This window comes from Pecten maximus, chromosome 19 (assembly GCF_902652985.1).
Source record: "Pecten maximus chromosome 19, xPecMax1.1, whole genome shotgun sequence".
In the NCBI taxonomy this organism is placed as follows: domain Eukaryota; kingdom Metazoa; phylum Mollusca; class Bivalvia; order Pectinida; family Pectinidae; genus Pecten; species Pecten maximus.
The window spans coordinates 20,381,811-20,388,255 of NC_047033.1; the positions used below are offsets into that span (position 1 = coordinate 20,381,811).

A 6,445-nucleotide genomic window follows, 5' to 3' on the forward strand; every position below is an offset into this window, starting at 1 on the left:
TTCTTAGGTTTGGTACACTTTTCATTTTTCGGTATTTTTGTTTGAGTCAGTTTGGTCTGATCTGGTCCATTTTTTAGTATGGATCCAATTTTTGCCGGAAATAATATTTCATGTAATGTAAAATTTGATAGGCTCTCGTGATAAATGCCGTCAAGTAACAAACATGCGTCCTTGTACAATAAGTACATGTATAGTGATATGAAACTTGGCGGGGGTGAAACTAAATTCCCTCAAACACCTTTTTTCCAGACTGCAAATCCCTGTCAATATACCAAAATAATATGCGTCGCCGATGCCATCAAATATGGTGACTCATTTAAAATTTTTATCGCGAGTAGATATCGTGGTATATACATTGTAGTATCATGGCATAAGTATATCATAACAGCCTTAATAAATATGTGTTACAAAACTGCAACTAATATTAGTGAATATTTTATGAAGAGTCTGAACACACTAATAAGGCAAAAAAATATTATTCTTTTGACAATAATGTCCAGGTTCTAAAATGTACATAGAGCACCCTACGTCCTGTTATGGTTTTAAAAAAAGGTTGTTTGAATGTAATTGAAAAGGTGATTGTTAGTTTAATATAGTGGTTACTGGCCTGATATATACATGCATTTTCCTTTTATGTATTTTCCGCACATCCATGTCTTTAAAAAATGCTACCAATTCATATCTACAGAAAGGCAGTGGAATGACAGGACATGCTGATGGACAAGAAGAGATAGTAGATGATAACATTGATGAACAAGAAAGGCTTGAAGAGAATAGCAAGGTAGATGATGACCAAGAGAAGATATTGGAGGATGGACAGATGAAGGACGATGACCAAGAGAAGATAGTGAAGGATGGACAGATGAAGGACGATGACCAAGAGAAGATTGTGAAGGATGGACAGATGATGGATGATGACCAAGAGAAGATTGTGAAGGATGGACAGATGAAGGACGATGACCAAGAGAAGATTGTGAAGGATGGACAGATGATGGATGATGACCAAGAGAAGATTGTGAAGGATAGAAAGATGATGGATGATGACCAAGAGAAGATTGTGAAGGATGGACAGATGATGGATGATGACCAAGAGATTGTGATGGATGGACAGATGAAGGACGATGACCAAGAGATGTTGGTGGAGGATAGAGAGTTAGCAGATGATGAACTAGAAAGAATATCAAATGATGAACTAGAATGGAGATCAGATGATGAACTAGAGAGCATAACACTAACAGATGGTCATGATGGAAACATGAGTTTCAGATATGATGGAAACATGGTCATGCTGAAGGAAAACAGAGAAGCCTTTAGTGGTTGGTATCTTTTTCATTACTTATACTACTGGTAAAGGGTGTGGATAGGGTAGGGTTGGTAGTTTGGTAAAATTATACATGTTTTATCTATCAGATATGTATTAAAGTTAAGATACCCTACAGGAATTGTTTTATTATTGTACTTAGGGAAAGCTAACTTGCAGTTTTGGTCAGCAATGTTTTAGGAAGTTATTCAAGAAAGAATTTCTTTTAAAAGACTTTCATTTGGTGCTCACAATCTCATCTGCTTGTTGGAAAAAATGACATCATTTTATGCTTAAAGAAAATATTTAATTATTCGCCGTTACATTTAAATTATTCAATTATTCCAATTATGTACATATCATTTTTAGTAGTTTGATGCTATGATGAATGTTACATTATTCTTCTTTCACACAGCTGTTAAAGAAAAGCCGGATCTGGAGCAAGTAATGGATTCTTGCAGCGAGGACAGCAACTGCTCGCTGATTTGGCCCATATTGGTATGTATTAAGTTGTCTCCATGACTTGAAAAGAAATGAATTTAATCCAGTACAGCTTTTCCCGTAAAAAGTTTAATTACTCCCTGCCTAGGTCACAGCTGTTCACATTTACATATGATTAACACTTGAGTCTTTTATCATCCATTGTGTAGCACTGCAGATGCTTACCATAGATACTGGATAAAACACATACATTTAGAAGTAAAGATATGATTTTCTACTAGTTCCTTTATAAAATCACAATATCCCAGTGATATTGCCATATAAATTGTATGTATAGTGTAAGTGTACCCCATTTAAAATACCACATTTAAAGTGCCTTTAACATATAACCTAGTTAACCCGAATAACCGATTAATGGATATTTTATGATTTGTTATTATGTGCATTACAGAGTGTTGGTCTGAGAAAGACCAGAATCTTAAAGAGATGGCAAACCAATTAGTGAGTATATTGTTTATGGGTGTGCATCACATGTTATGAATGTATTAACAGAAGAAGGTTCCCGTTGATTTACATGGTCAAAGTTCAAGGTCACATCACGGGTACATGTGATTTGCGCTGGGATTTTAATGATTATATAATTGTGCATGCAGCTTTAACAAAAAATATCAATGATTGAATGATTTCGCACATGATATCAAACCATGCACCAAACTTATTTTTAAAACAAAAATTCTTTTGATGTTATATACAAATACATTTATTTTGTAGCTCACATAAAGACAGTGATAGTAGTGTTCATGACTATGATTCTGACAGCAGAGACCCTTCTTATAAGCCACAGAAGCCTGATAGACTTGATGATGGGTATGTATACATGCAATGAACAAAAATATGTAAAACTTGCATGAAATGGTCACATAAAATTACAAATGGATGTTTATACCATTTACACAATCAGCATAATTATTTGTCAGAGATTTCATAAACTCCTGCAAATAACTTGCATTCATGTTGTTAATAATTGTCAAGTGCAGTTTTAGACTTCAAATTTTTGTGTAAAATTTTGGCTTCATGCATTTCAATAGATATTTTACACAATTCAAATTTAAGATGCTGTATTCGTTTCCTTGACCAATTTATATCTCAAACTGTGAAACACATTTTTCCTGTCAGGATCAAGAATCAAAATGTCAACTTTATGATGAATATCAAGATTTCTCTCTGGCAAGTTTGTGAGGAATATTACCTTAAACTTTCTCTCTGGCAAGTTTGTGAGGAATATTAATATTACCTTAGAACTTTCTCTCTGACAAGTTTGTGAGGACTACATTTTTTTTTGTATTACCTTAAACTTTCTCTCTGGCAAGTTTGTGAGGAATATTACCTTAAACTTTCTCTCTGTCAAGTTTGTGAGGAATATTACCTTAAACTTTCTCTCTGTCAAGTTTGTGAGAAATATCAGATTATCAAGCATTCTCTCATCTACAACCTATCTTTTCTGTCAAATTTGTGAAGAAAATCAAGCTTTATACTCTTACCAAGATTGGTTGAAAAATCAGGTCAGGCCTGATGTGGATTCTTTAATCTGATATGAAATATTTTAATTTCTCTCTGAGTTTATGGGGAACAAAATTATTGAAATCATTGTCATTGAAATGTTTGCAAATTGTCATTAAAATGTTTGAAATTAATATGATTAAGTGGAATCTAGAACAAGTTTTAGATTGAGATATGGAGTTTCCTTCTGGTGGATTTGCTTGTTTTGGAAATGATTTTCAATTTAGTGAAATCCTTGCCTTCTGTGGTGATAAGAACATGGATGTATTGGATCTACAGATATGTGGATCAAATTTCATTTTGTTTTATAATTTTTCTGAAATGTTGTGCTGCAAGCAATTTTGCTCTTCTGAAAGGTTCAGTGGGATATTCTACACAATTACTTCTTTGCTGTTATTTTAACTTTGTTTGATCTATCTGAACATAACATGGACTGGAGAATGGATAATGTTATGATAGTATTTGTGGACTATAAAGCCAATTCATGTATTTGTAATTTCAACACCAAAACAGGATCATCAAACATTTAAAAATCTTTGTGATACAAGGTACATATATACAAGTAGCATATACTAAAACTGAGATATTAACTACACATTGAATGAAAACAATTTGGTCCTGGTGTGGAAGTAATTAAGATATTATTATGTATTTGAATTGTTAAGCAGATGACAGTTAGCTAGAATAAGTAAAGATATACATTTTGAATCTTAATCAAATCATTAGAGAGCAGCTGTTATCCAGATGATCTGTGATTTAATTAGCATGTTATGATTATGCTGCACATCTAAGTAATACTGACGGTATTATTTGTTTTTGAAAATACCATTTCTTTCAAATGTTTTAGGTTAGGAATGTAGTCTGAACCCATCATATTTTCATGTTCCTGTATAGTCACAACATTAACATGGCAGTTTCTTGTATAAGGCATAGCTTTAGCAATGTAGACATTTGTTCAGAAAATGTAAATATTTTCTCATTCAGTATTTTATTGATATCCTAATATAAATGATATAAAAACATGCACATCCTATTATGATTTTGGTCTCACCTTCGACAATAGTCGCGGAAAGTGAAACATAAGGTCACCGTGTTACTTTTACGACGGCGACAGCAACAACGGCCACATCAGTATTTGCGTAAATTAAAGTCTACTTTAAACAGTGTTATTGCCATCCATTTGAATCGAAACTTGGTGAGGTTACTGATACTATAATATTGGATGAACACAACAATTTGTCATTGTTATAAGAATCAAAGTTGCTATATGGCATACTGCACACTGCACATGTTCTTCCCTGTCTAACCCTTCATTATTGAAAAAATAAGATCAATTCCATGCTATAGAAACATTACAACTTGTTTCTTCTTAAACAAAAACAGTTTTAATACATTTCAGTGAGACATGCAAGTGACCACAATGATTCCAGTGCATTGACCATCACCAAGAAAAGAAAGGTATCAATTGAGTCAAACCTGTCTTACGAACCCCTGTTTATATCGACTTACTGTCTAATGCAACCAAATGCCTTCAAAGTTTTTATCCCCCTACACTACAGAAACCCTGTATTCAGCCACTAAATCCAGATCACAACAACTTAATGCCCTTAACCTCTAGGTTTCATGTTTAAGATTATTTGGGGCAGTTAGTTGCCAGATACTGAATGTAGGTCACGATCGGTGTTTTCACTCCGGGTATTCCGGCTTTCATTCAACTACAAAACCTGGCGTACGTTACATTAACTTGTGTTTAAGGTGACCAGCAGTCCTATTTGACCTTTATGATGGTTCCCTTGACTAATGACTCCATTAAACATGGCACCTGGGTCAATAATATTTGAGTCTTTGTATTTTTCATAAAACAAACAGATAGTATGATCACTTTCACCAAAATTTTGAAACCATTCAGTAGCAATAAGTTATTTAATAATTGACTGTGACCGATGGACTCTCATTTTACCATTAAAATTTATTTGTGCAATATGGATATATACAAAATGTACTTATATACTTATTCAACAGTTGCATTAAGTAATTATTTGATACACTGAGAATTGAATAACACCCGCATATTGTGGTATAAAATGTATTTTTATGACCCCGCAATAGATCAGCAAATGCATATTTTCATATACTGATGTATATTTTGTTTTAATTTCAGAGCCTTCACTGGAAAAAGAAAGAAAGAAAAAAAACAGGGTGCCCTGGACCAAAGCTGACACTGAAATCCTTAAGCGCATATTTCATCCATGTATTACGTACATCAAATAAGCCTCCAACAAAAAATGATGTTTTATTAGGGACAAGGAAAAACACTTATGTGAAAACAATGTTCGAAAAAAGAGGCTGGAAGTGTATTAAGTATTAAGTTTGGAGCCTGACACAGCAGCATCAGAAAAAAAAGATGAAGCTTTTGCAAGCATCTTCTTTGCGGAACTAAATCTATGTTATGTTCGTCAAGAAATGTTTTGATTCCAATAATGAAGAGTGTGCCGTTTTTGGTGTTTTACTTTACTTTTATTTACTTGTGACGACGAAATGACTCGGTTGAATTAATTCCATTTCTTGGAAGAACCTAGGATAGAATTATCTACGTACATTTGTTTTGCATCCAATGATGCACTGTATATGTACTTATATCAGCAAATGTTAATTGGTGCTCTGAATGAGTTAGACATTTAGTACATACAATTTTCTCCTCACAAAATTTAAATAATTTTCTTGCGAATTCCCTTTGAACATTTAGCTTGAATCCTTATGTCTCCATCACCGTCAGTCTTTGCCTTTGTGGCAAAATCCTCAATGTTTATTCTAAGGCTTCTTCTGTTTCTTAATAATAATTCCATTCACTCTCCAAAATAACTCATCTTAATTTGATCCAGGGAAATACCTGTGTTTGACATTTAAGTGGCAATGCAAGATATACAAGCGAATGTTTGTTACCACTATTTTTCATTAAAAAAGATAAAATTAGGACCTGTTTCATTTGTATGGATGATTTTAAATATATATAATCAATGTCATCAAGGTCATATTGGAATAAGAAATCCTGACCTTTTACATAGTACTATGGAAGTATTAGAGAACTCTCAATGATGACAAATCTCGGATATAGTGCAGAGGAAAATGTGAAATGTTACATTG

At 33.3% G+C, this 6,445-nt stretch overlaps 1 long non-coding RNA gene across 1 annotated transcript; it reads left to right on the plus strand.

Moving 5' to 3' along the window:
• The first annotated feature begins 4,706 nt into the window (after positions 1-4,706).
• On the plus strand, positions 4,707-5,559 carry LOC117318084. Its single transcript, XR_004530296.1, has 2 exons — positions 4,707-4,759; positions 5,463-5,559. It is a non-coding gene; the product is annotated as an uncharacterized LOC117318084 (long non-coding RNA).
• The last annotated feature ends 886 nt before the right edge of the window (positions 5,560-6,445 follow it).